The 18,883-nt window shown below is 33.4% G+C and overlaps 1 protein-coding gene and 1 non-coding gene across 3 annotated transcripts in view; one reads left to right on the top strand and one right to left on the bottom strand.

Annotated features, from left to right (window-relative positions):
- Smp_156910.1 (hypothetical protein) overlaps positions 1–18,883 on the top strand; it is a gene marked incomplete at both ends in the record, with an annotated part of 70,048 nt that overhangs the window by 15,077 nt on the left and 36,088 nt on the right. The gene's annotated exons all lie outside the window — the stretch shown is intronic.
- Positions 17,030–17,096, bottom strand: Smp_tRNA_02312_Gln_TTG.1.1. The gene has a single exon. It is a non-coding gene (tRNA).

Below are 18,883 nucleotides of genomic sequence, written 5' to 3'. Positions count from 1 at the left end.
TTCATCAATAATTAATGTCAATTGGGGTGCCACTGAAAACAAGTAGACACTGGATAGTTATTCTGTCCTAGTATTCAGCTTATTATCATCAAAATTGAACCGATCTTTACAAAACCCCTTCAACCAAACTACAATAACCTGCCCACCATTCTCTAACAAATTTCGTTGAATATATTTCCGAAGTTTGGACCAGAAGTGGTTACTAATGGGGTTCAGTAGTTCTATGGTGCGTACTACTTGCTTGAACAGATATATGTCGCATGTACTCAGAGTTGACAATAGAATTAATGCGGTCAAAAGAGGAAAATTGAAGACAAAAAAAGTGGAAAACAGTAAGCAATCAAAATAATAACTTAAGGAAGATATGCAATTAGTATATTTAATGTATTGTTCTCATATTTCACAAATACAGTATGTGAGTTGATATAAGACATAACACAATATTGTGGTTTTCCCTACCCTATTTTGTGTACACTTCAGTGCTATTGTTTGAATGCTTGTTCCAAGAACCAAATAATTTGCAGCTGATTCTTGGTAGTTTTTAATTGCTTACTACAGAAGACCCATATAAAAATGAACAAGATATCCAGTAATCCCTTGCTTTTATTAGTTGCCCAAATGAGATCAATCTGTGTTCACGTAACTTAAAAACCATCTTGATATTGTTTTACTGGAATCTTTCCACTGATGTTTAGGACTTCGATTGATCAGTCTCTTATTGACATATGTACATTTTGTGTGGATTGCCTCGATATTGCCTTGTGTCATAAGCCTTATAAGTAAAGATTGATAGTAGCTAGCAGTGGAATCCAGGACACGTATTTCGTCCTAGTTTGGATTCGTCAACTAGACATACCTGCATCAAGTGAATTTAAACTTTACCCTATTGCACAAGCAAATTGCTATCACAGCTCAGTAGTTAAGGGGATAACTTGATAACGTTTGAAGCTAAATGTACTGGATTCGAGTCCCACAGTGAACATCATTACTGAGATGCAGGTACATCCATTCAACTGACAAGTTCCAAATAGGATGAAACAAGCATCCTGGATTCCACTGATAACCACCATTCCTCTTTGCTTATAACGCCTGTGAATTAAGGCTATTTCGAGGCGATACGCACAGTATGTAAATATGCCAATAAGAGACTGATCAATAGCAGTTCTAAAAGTCAATGGGAAGATTAAAAAAAAACAATATCAAGTGAATTCAAACTTCACGCCATTGCACAAGCAAGTGACTATTAAAACTCGGTAGCTGAGTGGATAACGCGATGATGTTTGAAGCTAATGGTACTGGGTTCGAGCCCCAGAGTGAACATCAATGCTGAGATGCAGGTACGAGTTCCAAATAAGACGAAACAAGCATCCTGGAATCCACTGATAGCCACCATTCATCTTTAGTTATAAAAAATCTTTATTAAAAGATAAAATAACTTCGGTATAATAATACTACTTATTATTATTATCACTATTATTATTATTATTATTGTCCGTATGTCAATAATTAGTCCATTGATTTATTATAATAAACAAATGGTTAAGTGCATAATTGGACATTTTTATTGATTAGTTTTTTTTTGTCTTTTTAAAAAAAAACAAAAATAAGAAACTATCAGTAAACATTTTTTTTCCTGGAATATTTGCACTTTAACTAAATTTGCAATCATATACAATCACTAATGACGTTACTATTCATATAGACAGAGAATACCCTTATAGTTTATTATATTGTTCTAGTTTTTTTTCTGTATTTAGTTACCAGGTATTTTTTTTGGGAGGGGGGAAGGGGGGGAAAGGGAAAGGGTTGATTAATGATGGTGTTGATTTATTTCAATAATGTTCATATTACATGTTTCTAATGTAATTATTCACTTACAACTTATGACGTAATCATAATAGTTAAATAACTTAGATATGAAAGTGTCTGTTTGGTAATTTATGAATATGGGTATTTTGTATATGAAGTGGAGAAAAATATGGTACTTTTTTTTCAAATATATCATAGACTAGATTTATTTCAGTAGTAATATTGTGTAGTCGTTATCAATTTTCATCATATTTAAGATGTTGCCGTTGTTGAATTGTACCTGGTTTTAGACTTTCATTAACATTAAAAAGTATTTCTTGGGAATTTTCTCTTAATTTTATTAGGGGATTGTTTGATTTAGCGATACTGTTTGTAGTCGGACTTGCGAAGGTCTAAAAGTATTGGTCCTAATGTCTGTCAAGGTTAAGGTTGTGTATTGCATAAGGATCGTATGATATGACAATCGATTTGTTCATTCATTAACACTGGTTTTTGTTGTTTGTCTAACTTATGTCTATTACTGATACTACAAAGTCTTCAGAATGTTTAATTTTCCCCGATCTCTCGTTTCGATAAACGAAAATCATTTTTACTTACTGTTGTTATCGATGGGTATTTGATAATGTACAAAAACTGAACAACGAAAACAAACGAATATGTTATATCTAGAGCTTCAGATTCTTGCTCTGCTGCGTACTACTAGACTACTTGAACGACTGAACCCGCAAAGTCGCAAGAGAGAAGACAGAAGACTAGTAATTAAGAATGTTATTCCCAACACAGTGTCAATTATGGTACAAAACTGTCAGGTATTTATAGTTTTTAATAAAAACGAAATCATCATTATGGTTATCCGATCCGCACATAGGGGGTCATTAGCATTTGTCCAAACGGGAAGCTTCACGTATTTATTCTGTAGTATTCTTCCAAACAACGATTAGATGGAATATAATCGGCTCCAACTGAGTTTCATAGAGCTTCATCACATTCACCTGTGGACCGTCCTCACAGAAGATCGTTAATATCCATTATTTACATCATAAAATGACTGTAACTAGGATACTATTTATAATGAAGAAAGAGTAACTGAACAGCTTTGCTTTATCTTAATATGGTACTACTTAGTAGTGCACATACTCAATCACATTGGGGATCGAACTAGGGACCTTCAAACTGTGACTAGTGGAGTTCAAATGTGTCATGTATGAAGTAGATGCCTACCGACGGCATTAGAGATTATTTGATCTGATCGAAAAATGTACATCATTTGATGCTGATTCAGTGCCCTAATGGTTAAGTGTTTGCCGCAAAGCAGCATCATCTTAAATCCTATTCCTTGTCGTTTCATAGATGTGAATTGATAAGAAACCTGATACTACAATCGAAAAACTGTTTACTTCTTCCTAGCTTTCAACAATTGTTTAACCATAGCCATTTGAATTTCATATCTTAAATGTCTAATAGTTACACTTCTTTCTATAAAATGTTCTTTATCCTACCTATTAGTGAACAAGTTTCCTTATATATTGTCCATTAACTATGCATATACACTTTGTTACCTGTATATCGATTAACCAAATTCACAAATCACATGATTATAATAGTTGATAAGATTATAGAATAATTGCAAGATTTTAATGTAGGATAATTGATCTCCCCTTGATCGATGGTTTGATTAAAAAATTTTTAACGATAGATTAAGTTGACCCTTTTTTTCCTGGTAATATAATCAATATATCATATGACAAATTGGGACTAAATAAATAAAAGACTTTTATATTCAGAAGGGGTTTTGAGGAGATTTCAGTATTTTTTATGGTTGAAATCATGAGTCAATTGAAGCTAGATTCTCATGGAAAACCTGGAAGCACTGGACGACCGTTTCGTCCTATTATGGGACTCCTCAGCAGTGCGCATACACGATCCCGCATTCGCAAGATTCGAACCCAGGACCTACCAGTCTCGCGCCAGATCACTTTACCGATAGACCACTGAGCCGGCATCCATCGAATGCGGGATCGTGGATGCTTCAATTGACCCATGATTTCAACTACTTTTGTATATTGGAGATTTTAACATTTTAAGTAAACGGACTGGTTTTCATGTTAAATTTTAGTTAGTTTAAAGATTTTTTGGAAATTATCAATTCAGAGAGTTAATATCACAGACTGACTTAAGTTAGATGACAGGTGATAATCAAGAAATGCTCGACATATGTATATTCTTAGTATGTAACTCTTCAGCAGTACTCATCTTTAACCCTTGTATTCATGACCTTCAGTATGCTCCGTGAGTATTCAGTTTTTAGACCTCTGAGTTGATATACAATGATTTAATCAGTTCGTAATATTACATAATTTCCTTCTATTGCCTATGATGTGTAACTTAGTCCTCCATATCCGGCACGTTCGAACCCTTTTTAACATTTTAAGTAAAGGGATTGGTATTTATGTTAAATTTTAGTTAGTATAGAGGTTTTTGGAAAATTATCGATTAGGACAGTTAAGATCATAGACTGGCTGATGTTAGATGACAGGTGATAATCAAGAAATGCTCGACATATGATGTGTAACTTGGTTCTTTACATCCGGCATGTTTGAACCCTACTAGTTGGGGCTTCTCACTGGAACTCTAGAAACCATCTCTCAATGTTATCCACTAGTAAATAAATCTCACTAATGATAATGTCATAAGCTTATCAAAATTAGAAGTGTAAACCAATAAATAGGAACTTACTAGTCTAAATATTATACACTAACCCGGCGTTCTGATATTACAGATGATAAAGAATCATACAATAGAATGATAGAGCTGCCTAGTGGTTTCTAGATTTCAATGTTTATAATAATAATTGTCTTTATTAAATAATTCTACATGACATTACATACAGCTTGAAATCAGAAGGCAAAGAGAAGCGGCTACTACTGTTTTATTGACAAATGACGCAGGCCAGAAAGTTATAAGCACATGAGTAAGTATCAGCGAGCAAGCTAAAATAACGCACATTGGAGGTGGCTGGTAAGCCAACTCGAGTGAACAAAGCAAAAACGACAAGCATTCGAGATGGCAGGTGAGCCAGCTAACTTTAACTAAGTGTTAATCAATATTTATAGTCAGACAAAATAAATGACAGCTATGTGGTAAATAGGATAAGAAGTGTGCACACACATACGCTCATATTAAAAAAAAAGTCCGGGTTAATAAGTGAATAATTAACAAGGTGAAAACATGACTTATGATGGATAGGTGAATTGGCTTGTCCAGAATCTAAAATAAGGTATTTAGGCTTAACATATCAACCCACACTACAGGTTGACTTATCCATAAATTTTAGTCAAATAAATATACCTACTTTTAAGTAGTTAACCTTTTTAAGTATAATTTCTTCATTGACCACTTTTTTGAACTGCTTCTCTCTTTTATTATCCACATTGAACATTGCTATTGAAGGTGCTGATAGCATTTAACACGCACTCAAATACAAAATAATGTACTGAGCATTAAATTATATATTATTCCGGAGGTTTACTGATATGACCATCTGACTATTCAAACTAAAGTTGCTACAAGCAAATTTACACCGGTCATTTGATCGTTATGTGTTAAGTGAGTAAATTATTGCTTCTGATCTATAATCATATGCTCACTAGTGACCGAATTCAAGGGATATTTCCTTCAGTTCTAGTGAGAAGCAGTGTCTAGTGGAGTTCAAACCACGTCTGTTGTACAGATATCAACTCACTGAAGACAATTAGTGAACGGTTGCTCAAACATCGTGGATTGGTTGAAGTCAGACATTAACACCGTTGAATGCCGGCTCAGTGGTCTATCGATTAAGTACTCTGGCGCGAGACTGGTAGGTCCTGGGTTCGAATCTCGCGAGTGCGAGACCGTGGATGAGCACTACCGAGTAGTCCCATAGTAGGACGAAACGGCCATCCAGTGCTTCCAGGTTTTCCATGGTGATCTAGCTTCAATTTGACTCATGATTTCAAGTATGCAAATACTGAAATCTCCACAAAACCCCTTATGATCTGAAATTGAATTGTTAGTCAAGTTTAAATCATCTATAGAGATGGATTGTTCTCTGTTATATTAAATACAAAATATATAATGGGCAATTCGTTTCAAGTGTGAATTACTACCTTATTTAGAAACTATCAATTATTAAACCAATTATGCTAGTGAATATTCCTTGGTAACAAGTGAGGTATTCAAACTTTCATACATTATTACAGCATATTTAAAAATTGTCACTAATTTTTAAGGTATCTAGATCGTTTAGAATTACCGATCAATATTTTTGAACTTGCCAACTGTTGTATCAGTGCAGAATTTTTTTCCTTCATTCAGCCAAACTGTGGTGAATTGAATTACTTTACTCGTGTGTATGCTCCAATTCAGATGAGAAATTAAACATGTACATCTAAAGAGAAATTGTAGATCAGTAAAAATATTAGCGAACTCAACTGATTAATTATTGTTTTAAAATAAATTGGTTGAAGATAGTCGGAACTTTAGGAGGTCAGTTATTGCTCGAAGATTTCAGAAATAATGTCTTGACAGGTGAAGCTAGGTGAAGCACAATGGAATCTCATAGTGCTCATCAATGTTCTAAGTATACATATTACTGATGAGTCTTAACTAGTCTGTAATCATGATCCAAAGCTTCTTGCCGACTACCTTCAACCACCTTACATTGACTCATTCAGTTTATGACTTGTTTAAATATAACACTAAGTACTTTGAAAGGTAATTGAACACTGCATTACAGCTTGAGCATATACTATTTTATAAGTTAATAAAGGTTGAATTAAATATTATTAGACTCATATCAGTAACTTAATACTTGTCTTTGAACCATCATTTTTTTCTAGAAACTACATTTGTTTTACAATTACAAATTTTGTAGATAACATTATCAAGATTTAACTTAATAAATTCAAATAAATTGAGCATCGATTAGATTCTTATAAATAAAACTAATACAGTTGTCGATAATCACAATTGATTGATCACTGGGTAGTGATCAATGTCATGCGCGTCGAGTCCTTCTTAGTTCTGATCGAATGCTATCGATCAAGTTGCAGTGTGGCCACTAGTCTAGGTGGCTCGACACTGCGTGGAATATATTGATATATGATGGTGGTTGGAGGTGGTCAACAGAAACCCTGGACCCGGGTTTCGTGCTACTTGGCACTCGTCAGCAAGGTATACTTGTAATCTTGAGGGAACTGTTGCTCCCTGACGGATTTGATCCCATATCATCCAGCTTCACAGTCAGAGACGTTGCCACTGAGCTATTCAGGCTGCGACTGACCTCCTGTAGGACTTAGATGTAATCATAATTGATTGATCACTAGTTGGTGATCAATGTCATGCGTGTCAAGTTCTTCTTAGTGCTGATCGAATGCTATCTTATTACAGTTGTAGATATCCCAGTAAATAGAAAAATTAGATTTTCTGATGCTTCGTAGCTTAATGTAAGCCACTTCTTCAGAGAATTACAAAGTTTGTTTAAATCAGTGGAGCTTTATTAACAATAACACACTAAACTTCTTAAACATTTTGATTGGGTACATATTTGATATCATGTCTGTTTCAAGGTTATTTCCTCAAATTCAAACAGGGGATTCATTTGTATTAATACGTAGAATTCAGATTTGACAAAGAGTTGAAGCGTTTATATTTGATATATCTATATTCCCTATTAAAGAAGAAAGACATACGAATTAATATACCAGATAATAGACAATTATACTTCAATTTGATCGTTTGTGTTAATTATTCCCAATTAAAACATTATGATTGGATAGTGAACAATTGAATTCGTGTATGTGTTCAATGTTCAATTGACAATATCTGGTTGATAGCTATTTGGTAGATTATTAAAATAGTTTCTAATTAGTAGAATTAGTAGATCTGTTGTCCATTGCTTGAATTCGGATTAATAATGTTAATGATTTTTATTGAAGTTATTGGTAAGTTATTTAATTTGTGTACAATAACTGTGACTGTAAACAGAGATGGATAGTGGTTAGTAGTGGAATTCAGGATGCGCGTTTTGTCTTTTTTGGAACTCGTTATTTGGATGTAACTGGATGTTAGAGTTAAATGTTTACGCCACGACTCGAACTCAGTACCGTTAGATTCGAACGCCATCACTTTATCCAATTTGCCACTGACTAATCATATCTAATTGCTTATACGATAGAGTAAATGTCTGTGATTGTTTGGATTTCAATTTGTCTTAAACCGTTTGTTCTTTTTTCGTTTAAGCACGTTCAAAATACAAATCTAACAGATTGTATTAACTAGAGATTTTCATAATAATACCTCTATATTCATAAGTAGATTAACATTTTAATATAAAACTGATGTTTCAATAGTATTATTATTAACTTTTAAATGGTTTATACATGTAAGTGAAGATTAACATGAATCTTAAATCTTATAGTGTTGTGTACATGGTCTGTTGTCACTTGTATATGTCATAGTATCTAAGTCCATTTCTATGGTATATTCATAATATAGGTTATAGTCGTCATTAATTGTCCTCATTTAGGGTACTTTTAGAAACTGAGGATGATTGGACAGTTGTTTCATCCTAGAATAGTTCTCCTAAGTAGTAAGCTTTGCATGAGTAAAAGAAAATCCTCAATGAAACTATGTCTTTAAACGCAAAGCATAACTCACTAAATCAACGGAAAGATGCTCGAAAACACTAGATATTGTACTTTTATTAAACACTGAACAAAAGATGGTTATCCCAACATGTTGAATGAACTCGGACATGATTACAGTCCTGTGAGGAGATTTCTCTTCTCTATATAAGAAGTCATTCATAGAAACAAAGTTAGATAGGAAAACTGCGTTATAATGAGTTACTTAATAACGGTCAAGCTTAGATTTATTTTTGCAGAGAGTAAGTATCAATCGATTGAGTCAATTTAACTATGGTTGACACCTTGGTTGGATTACATCGCAGGTTGTCCGTAACTGTCAACTCTCCGAAAATTAAAGACGAACAAATAGCGTTTTCACTAAATTAATATGAAGAATTTGAACAGAAGTTAGACAAAGAAATCAATGGGTACTGTCTCATTGATCTGAAGGCTAAGTGAAAGCCTCGAAATCTACAAGTCATGGGTTCGATCTTCTGTCAGGTCAAAAGTGATCACTGCTAATGAGTCTCATACTGGAATAAAACGGCTTTTTGGTGATTCTAGGTTGTCAAAATTCGTCTAATTAGAATCAGCCCTCGATAGGACCTGTGAAATTCTATTAAAACCTAGTGAAAAATGAAGTTCGGACGTATAGTATTGGTGACAATTAAAACCTAAGGATATGAATAATCTCCTCGACCTATCACCAGCTCGGTGGAGTTGGAAATGAAAGTTATTAGATCCCAATTTTTTCATATCAAAATTTCATGTTTCTAATTACGATTAAAGACTTATTTTTTTTTTGGTTGTTTACTCATAAGTAGTATAAAATAGTTTAAAAAAGATTTCTACATGAAATTGCTATTTGCTATTTGAATAAAATAATGGATTAACTGCTGAGTAATTATTGAGTACAGTTCTGATATCTTAGACTGCAATTTTGATATTAAATTAATTTAATTATTGATGGACGAAGAAGAGAAGAGAATCTTAAGATAGTGGTTGGAGGTAGGCAATAGGAAACCCTGGACCCGGGTTTTGTGCTACTTGGTATACCTGTAATCTTGAGGGAACGGATGCTTCCTGACAGATCCGATCCCACATCACCCAGCTTTACAGTTAGAGACGTTGCTAATGAGCTATCAGGGCTGCGACTGACCTCCTGTAAGACTGAGATGTATTTACAATTGGTTGATCACTGGATATTGATCAATGTCATGTATGTCAGCACTCCCTTAGTGCAAATCAGATCCTATAGTCAGAGATCATAAGTTCCCTCAAAATTACAGGTACACCTTGCTGACGAATTCCAAGTATCACGAAACTACCTCCAACCACTATCATCTCTCTATATAGTCCACGTAATGTCGAATCACCTAGACTAGTGGCCGCATTACAACTTGGTCGACAGGAATTGACATACATGATATTGATCACCATCCAGTGATCAATCAATTGCAGAAAACAATTGTCTAAAAATATTCATCATCAACAAAGTATATTCTTCTCAATAAATTCTCTTCAGGTTCTACAATTATATAATCCAAATTAATAATTTGAAAAATGGCCAGGTTAACGGCAAAGTGAATTGTTTATAGTTTTATAACATGTGAATTTAGAATTGTTAAACGAAATTACTATTTGTTCATGTTGAGATGACTTAGAGGTAATGTAAACTCGAATCAGCTTATATGGTAAATGAAATTATGCAATTCATGATCAGAGTGAATATGGACCAGAAGAAATAGGGGGAGTAATATTAGTGCAATTACTAATTCAATCAAATATTAAGTAGATGACTGTAATATGTAATAGATTTGATATGAATTTAGTAAGAAATAATAAGGTGGGATGAATGCGAAGTTAATAAATAAAGTATTCGGAAGATTAATAATGATGTTCAACTAATAATAATAATACAAAGATATGTAAATAAAGATAACAAAGACAATGAGTCGATAAATGTTAGGGGTTAGGTGTTCACAACTCCGCCTGTAGAATCCTCCGGGAACTACTGCCGGTCTCAAGCTCGGACAAAGGAGAAGGGTTGGGCATGGGGTTAGTGGCCCCACCCCATAGAAAAGTAACTCGCTAAAAAAACGCTAGGCGTTCACGGAGAAACTGAAGGTCCTGAGCTTAAGTCCCGCATGGGAGTTCATGTATATGCACTGCTAAGTACCATACTAGGGCGAAACAGTCGTCCAACGTTGATTCATTCATGATATCAATCTAAACTCAACAATCTCCAAAACTTTATACTGATAATTAATTATTATAGTATAATATTTAGACTAATGATTAGTTGACTTACAGTTGAAATAATTTTAACAACTACATAATAGAGGTCAACATCATAAATACTTTAATGAAATTTGTGTATACATTCTCTGAAAGCTACTATTCTCTCCAAAGTTTCTACTCATTATATACTGAGTTATGTCATCAATCGATAAAGTAAAAAAAAATATTATTGACTGATGAAGAGATTTTGATGTTGTTTAGTTCTTTAAGCCCATATGATTTAACTATATAACTTTCATTGTCGTTCTGAACATTATCAGAAGCGTCTACTTTACGTAAATGTGAGCTTCTTAGTTGTTTATGTAGACGTTAAATCAGTTTGTTCCAAAGAGTTTGTTTGAAAATGTATGATTTTGTCGGATTTTTTGTTTCTATATTGATTAATACATTCAAGTTGAGTTACCTGTTGGCTCGTTTAACCTACGACCATATAGTTGAGTGGTATTTTTCATAATGATTTATTGATTGAGTTTGTCTAGATGTGCAAACTGACTGATAACTAATCTGAATGACATGGTTCTGGAAATTTTGCTGAATTTGTTAGAAGTCGTATGATTCAGAAAAGATTAGAACTATATTGGCCATATATTTACGATTGTCTTTCTGACCTAAACGAAGACATATAGTTTGAGACTTTAGGTAGAAGCATAATGGATTTCTTTCAAAAGGACTCCTTTTATTACAATATCTAACCTACCGTTTGATACTGAGATGGCTTATGAGAACAGGTTTATGATATGACTAGACTTCCCCAACCTGTCAACATCAAATTAATTAAGGCCAAAGAAATTATGGACCGCGTGATTGCGGTTCAATGATCTCATGGTCATGTATGACAGACATCTAGCTATTCAACATTATGACATAGATGTTAATCATACGTGAACTAACGCTAATGGTTCATCATTTTAAAATTAGGTAATATGGATATTTTATCTAGTTGAGATCATGAATCAATTGAAGCTAAACAACCGAGGGAAAACCTGAGACCACTGGACGGTCGTTTCATCCTACTGTGGGACTCCTCAGTGACAGTGCGCATCCACGATCCCACCTCGCGAGATTCGAACCCAGGACCTACCAGTTCCGCGCCAGAGTACTTAACCGATAGATCACTGAGCTTCAATTGACTCATGATCTCAACTATATAAAATTACTAAGATCTCCACAACCCCCCCCCTTCTGAATATGGATATTATCTGAAAAGTTAGTTAAATTCTTCACAACTAAACCATTGAGCTGAGAGAATGCAAAAACGTCGAAAATCTTCTTACCAAATTATGTCATAATGTAATCCTATTGAGAAATCTAATCAATTACTTAACTGTTTTGCACTCAAATACCCCAGTATAATTAAAACCAAAAAACAAACATGTGCTTTTTATTGTAAAACTGTCATTTCTATCCATATACACTCACACACACACACAACAAACAAACAAGAAAAAATATTTTTTTTCTAAACAAAAAGATTTATTAATTAACCTTAATTTTAATGAGAAATTAAGTTCACTTTCATAAATCTAAATCTGTACTATATAATCAACCAATTGTAGAGTTTAAGTGAAACATTGTCATCAAAGGGTTTTTTTCTTATTGACTAGTATTAAGCGTGTGTGTGTGTGTGTGCATGTATGTGGGCGTCTAATGAATGCATTTGTTTGTTGGTTTGTTTGTTTGTGTTGCATAACTATGATTGTTTGCTCATTGGACAGTTAGTTGCTAAGTAAGTTGATAAGTTATTTTGTTAGTTAGTTAGTTAGTTACTCAGTAGTATCTCTTTGTAGTGCACTATTTTAAACAGGTAAAATACTTTTAATCAATCAATGTGAGATATATTCTCAAGTACTCATATTACTTATCAATAATTACCACATAAATTTTTTTCATTACTATTTGGCAACAGTTGCTGTGCGTAAAAAGTGTATGATAAGCTCACTTAGTAATTCAACTCTATTTACGTTTCAGTAAGTTATACTCAGTTGTTTATTATTATTATTATTATTATTACCAGTAGTAGTAGTAGTATTGGCATTATTATTATTAATCGCTTTACCATAAAATAACTTAGTTTAAAAAGAGATGGGTATTTGAATTTCTAATGTATCTTGTACTTTGTTATGAGAACCATGCTCTCACTATATCAGACAAGTTGGTTCGAGAACAAGATCAGTGGTTGATATCAAATATAATGATATGTGAAAGTAGTAAATTGGTTAACTCGAACAATCAGTATTTGTAATAACGATGCTGTCTTCTTACAATGGAAAGATTGAGTTTGTGAAAATGAGCTGCAAAACTAGCGTATATCACCTTCCTCCATGAGTTTCTATGTCAAGGTAATAAGGTCTTTAAAATACAAAAATAATGCATCATGACCTACTTGCTAAAATGTTGAGTATGACCAGCCTAAATCAGTCGTCCATTTGGCCTAATTTTCTCGGTTTCAGGTTACCAAGACCAATACGAATCCAGCTTAACCTTCAGGTGCACCTCATGACGACATTCTCTTCAAAATGTGCTTAACTGTTTTCACACCTATAACGTGCTTCAACATCATATCTATGACTAACTGATAAAAACAGTATCAACAAATCATAACGTAATTTAACACGTCGTGAGTGTATAATGCCAACAGGTTTAGATGGCAAAAGACAATGAAGCCGTCCATAGACTGTCGATGTTCAGTGGTAGTTTTCTAGTATACAATGTAAACTAACTTTACGTTCATAGTTCAGTCAGTACACATTAGAAATAATGATAGAGAATGGTAACCAGGGTGTATGAGTCGTCCTCTTGACAATTCATCAGCTTTATTTCAGTAAATATTGAAACTTCTTCAAGATTAGGTTTATGTATTCAAACTATCTAAATCATTGTAGATTCAATTCATTGGAAGAGTGTGTATTTATCGACCTAACATTTCAGATAATCTTTTACATAAGAGAACATAATTTGATAACCAAGCACTTAGTGATTTAGTAAATCAGTTCTCGCTGTTAACTGTTACAGTTTTAATCACACGAAACTTGACAAATTAGTTGTGTGAGGATTTGTGAGGATTTCAGTATTTTCACAATGAAAACCTGAAAGCACTGGACAGCCGTTTCGTCCTGATACGAGACTCCTGAACAGCGCACATCTACGATCTCCCATGCGGAACTCGAACCTAGGACCTTCAGTCTCTAGTACAAACGCTTAGTTGTACACAGTAAATTGAAGATTTATATTGTTTATAAGGGTTTGTAATACTACGTAATAAATGTTATGGTTTACAACCCATTAGCCTGTTTGGGATTGTATGTATCCTCAAGAAACAGTTTCATTTTTGTCGTATGGTCAAAATTTTACACTAAATGTAAATAGTGGCTTACAGTCTCGAAACATTGCAATCAGAAATCCTATATGTGGGTAGTGATTGATCAGTTCTTGTCCTTAATATCAACATCGAAATGTGAAATCCCATAAAATAAAAGCGCAAACGTGTTGAAAAAGCCATTGACTATCCGAACTTAGTACCTCAATGGATAATACGTTAAGCGTCTTAAAGAAAATGTATTCACCTCAAACATCAAAGTGAACGTCAACACTGTTTCAAGTACATCCGATTAGTGAATTCTAAATAGGACGAAATGTGTATTCTAGATCTTACTTTGAAATATATTGACATTACCAACCAACTGATCACTGAGAAATAAAGAATATTGTATTTATAAAACCATTTAATGTTAGTGTCTCCAACTATGAGACTAACTGATTCAACGTTGAATCTTTCAGGGAATATCAAGATGGAAGGAAGGCTTATTTAATGAGTACTAATCATCATGTAATCTATGTCTGGGGATAACTATTGATTAACTATAACTAATAAACAAGTTAACATTTTTGATATAAAATGCTCATTTCTTCCATAATCAATTATTTCCTCACAACTCTAACTGTTAATAAACACTAAAATATTAGGTCTTTAATCATTCGATTTCTTTCTTTCCAAACACTTTTTAATGACTTTATCCAAATAGTGTATGTATTCTTTACCAAATCTCTTGCTGTGGGTTAATTTTTTAAAGATGTTTCTTATGAATGTGATTTCAGTAACGTTCATAATTTACGTAAACGCAGCTTATAGAAGATTAAGTTATAAATTTCAGTACTTTTTTTTTATGTCAATGTGAAATTTTTGATCATTCGACTTAAAACGTTACATCTATGATGAAAGTACTTAAGCATCAACTTAACAGGTCATGAACTCAGTTGATCTCTTAGCAAACAATCATTTTGTTTTACTCCTCAAACAAATAAAATTAATTCTATTAAAAATTGAATTATCCCTAGTAGTAGGATTTACAATGATTATTTCGCTGTATTTAGAACTCATTAGATGGATGTACTTTATTCTTACTGTTAACGTTATTACTGAATCCAGTCAGCCAGTAACCTGTTTAACGGTTATGAAGGTTTGTATATCAACAAATTTGAACTATCCTGTTGATGATAATAAAGACTGCATTTGAGCACAGCTTAATAAGATTGGGTATAAAGAATTGATGTTTGAAGAGATAAACACCTAGTTAGTGTCTCAGTGTGAACATCGACGCTGGAATGCAGATATACTCGGTTGACGAGTCCTAAGCAGGACGAAATGCGTTTTGACTTTCCAACCTTGATCAAAACATATTACTAAATGTAAAAGACCGATGACAAGGTTGAACTTGAATGTTTTAAATGGATTGAAAATTGAGTAGAAAGTGTATAATTTAAAGAATTTACCCTAAAGAAGTAACTAAATGATAACATTCAAGCAATACACTCAATATATATATATATATTATATGAACCAAAGCAATCTAGAAAACCTTTCAAAGTAAATTAAACCTGTTCTTTCAGCTGTTCCAAGTCTAAATTTTTCAAATCCGTCTCACATTATACTCGCATACGGACACACACATGGACAACAAAATCTTTTGAGAAGGGTGTTTTGTGGAGATTTTAGTAATGTTTTATAATTGAAATCATGAGTCAATTGAAGCTAGACCACCATGGAAAACCTGAAAGTACTAAGCTGATAGGTCCTGGGTTCGAATCTCGCGAAGCGGGATCGTAGATGCGCACTGCCGAGGATTCCCACAATCAGACGAAACGGCCGTCCAGTTATTCCAGGTTTTCCGTAGCGTTCTAGCTTCAGTTGACTCATGATTTCAACTATATAACATCTTTTTAGTCAAATATCAATAGTTGCTGAGAAATCTATTATGTAACTGAATTTGTAAATCCGATAACTATTTAAAACTATTGTAGTGAAGGAGAACAAAGGTTAAGATAACTGACTATGTATTTAGAACAAATTACAAAGTTACTTGATAAAATAGAAAACCTATACTTTGATATTTCATTTGCAAAATGTTCATTAATTGTCTTAGGCTTCATTATTCCTGGATTTCCACATTAATTGCTCTCTGTTTCTATTCTTTCATTCTCGATCTTCTCAATCTTCTGCTGTCAGATATTCTATTCCTGACTCACGCTATATACTACTTATGTCAATATAAGTACCCCCAAACTACACTATTGCTGCAAATATATTATTCCTTTTTTAAAAGAATATCTTAGTAATAATAAGTAATAATAATTCACAAGGGTATAGATATGCATATATATATAAACTTACATTCATACATTAACACACACGAACACACATACACATACACACACACGCATAGAAACCCAAAAATATGAACATTAACATACATTTTTTTTTTTACATCATAATATAAACTTTGAGTTCTATTTCGTTACAAAATTTCTATAATTTCATAGATATTTAATTATATATTGAAAGTACATATGATGCATTACATGTGATAGTTACTATGATCAAATACTATAAATCTATACCTTTTATAAGTAAATCAACTCATAGTTTATTTGAATCATTCTTATTAATGATGATGAGGATGATGATCATGATCATGATGATAATTGACGACCGAAAAATTTAAATAAAAGTTAATATAAATTCACTTATTATTGTTTGTTTGAATCTTCCCATCGATATGTTAGGACTGCAACTGGTCTGAACTGCAACAGTCTCTAATTGGCATATGTGCATTCTGTGCGTATTGACTCGATATAGTCTTAATTCACAAGCATGGTAAGCAAAGATGAATAGTGGCTAGCAGTGAAATCCAGGACGCGCGTTTCGTCCTATTTGGGACTCGCCAGCTGGATATACACCTGTATCTCAGAGTTGATGTTCACTCTGGGACTCGAACCCAGCACTTTTCGCTTCAAATACCATCGCGTTATCCACTCGGCCACTGAGTCGTGATAGCCATTTGCTTGTTAATATAATTTTGATAGTTGAATTCATGAGTCTATCTGAGCTAGACCATCGGTTGAAAATCTGAAAGCATTAAATGATCGTTTTCATTTTAATATGAGACTCTTTAACAGTACACATCTACGTTCCTGCACACTGGACTCAAAGTCAAAACCTTCAGCCTAGTGTGCAAACGCTTAACCTCTAGATCATTGAGCCGATATCTAACAGTGTTAATGTCTAAATTCAATCGATTCATGATATTGTCTGAGGTGGATAATTGTCTGACATCTGACATGGATTAGAATTCACTTGTCACAGCACCTCAATAGAACTCGAAGAAATCCCTCTTGAAGCTGGTTAATAATGAGCACATAATGATTAGTATTAGAATGGGGATTTGTGGAGTTTGTAGTAATTTTAATGGTTGAATTCCTAAGTTCATTTAAGCTAGTACAGTTTATCGGTAATATTGATGCATTGAACATTGACAGATTTAAATTGATTTAGGCGCACTTAGATGCATAGATTAATTATTGGAAAATTCTATTATTTATTTACTTTTTGTGTACAATACACCTGAGTTGAAGGTGTACTTTAAGGTAACTGTAAAATTTTTATTGTAGAAGTTTTGTGGAAATTAAGTGCATCAGCCTCGTGACTTCCGAAGAATCTCGACTTTCATCATGAGGCGTCATAATTCTTCCTTTAACTCCGAGGTCAGAGTTGAAATGATTCGAACAATTTTCTCTGGTTAGCGTTTTTTTAAGCGAGTTAGTTTTCTACGGGATGGGGTCACTAACCCCATGCCCAACCCTTCTCCTTTATCCAGGCTAGGGACCGGCAGTAGCCCCCGGAGGAGCTACAGGCGGAGTTTTTGTGGAAAGTATTATTATAAATTTCAATAGGTTACATTATAGAGTACTCAGAATCGGAAAATCATAAAAAGCTTCAAAGTAATAGATAGCTATTTGATCTTAGTGTTCGATTTTCAGTAGCCAGTACACAAGATCCTACCTACAATAGAACCTAAGACATACAGGTCTGATGTTGAACAATTACATGTCTAAATCCAGTTGGTTTGTAATTTCACTGAATCACCTTCTAAAACGTAGATTGATGGTTAGAAGTAGTCAACAGGAAACCCTATCTGTATTCTTAGGCCATTAATGCTATTTAACAGATTCGTTCCTGTGTTACCCAATTTCACAGTCAGAGACGTTAATACTGAGTGCTAAAGAGGCACTTGACATATGTGACATTGGTCAACACTTAATGATTAATAATTGTGAAAACATGTAAAACGTTTGTACATTAACATTTCCACTATATCCGTTAGTAAACATGATTGAAAGCTGAATATTGGTGTAGAAACTATGATCTTAAAATAATGGACTATTCATGAAATCCTATCACGTGATTCTTGTAATGAAATAGTAATGATCAGTTAAACAAAAACCAACAGTTGTCGTTCAACCAACTATAATGTTTTAAGCAATAATCAGATAACAAGACAACAGATATCCCAAAAGGATTCCCTAATAATTAATCCAATTCATCTGTCTTCAATTTCATATCTGATGTTTAGATAAACGTACTTTCTCCTTTTCGATCAATTCTATTGACTTGCTTAATCGTCCATTTTCATCAATAGGCATAACATAACTCTTCAATTTTCATTGAAGAACTATACATAGATCTATTTATCTTGATGCAAATGATAAGGGAAGATTAGATAGATGAACAGTCATTTGATATCAAAAAAAATTCACAACTTTAGGTCAGTCCA

This window comes from Schistosoma mansoni, chromosome 5, assembly GCF_000237925.1.
Source record: "Schistosoma mansoni strain Puerto Rico chromosome 5, complete genome".
NCBI classification, from domain to species: Eukaryota; Metazoa; Platyhelminthes; class Trematoda; order Strigeidida; family Schistosomatidae; genus Schistosoma; species Schistosoma mansoni.
Note: the sequence above shows the minus strand (reverse complement) of the source record. Positions and strands in the feature narration are given on the sequence as shown.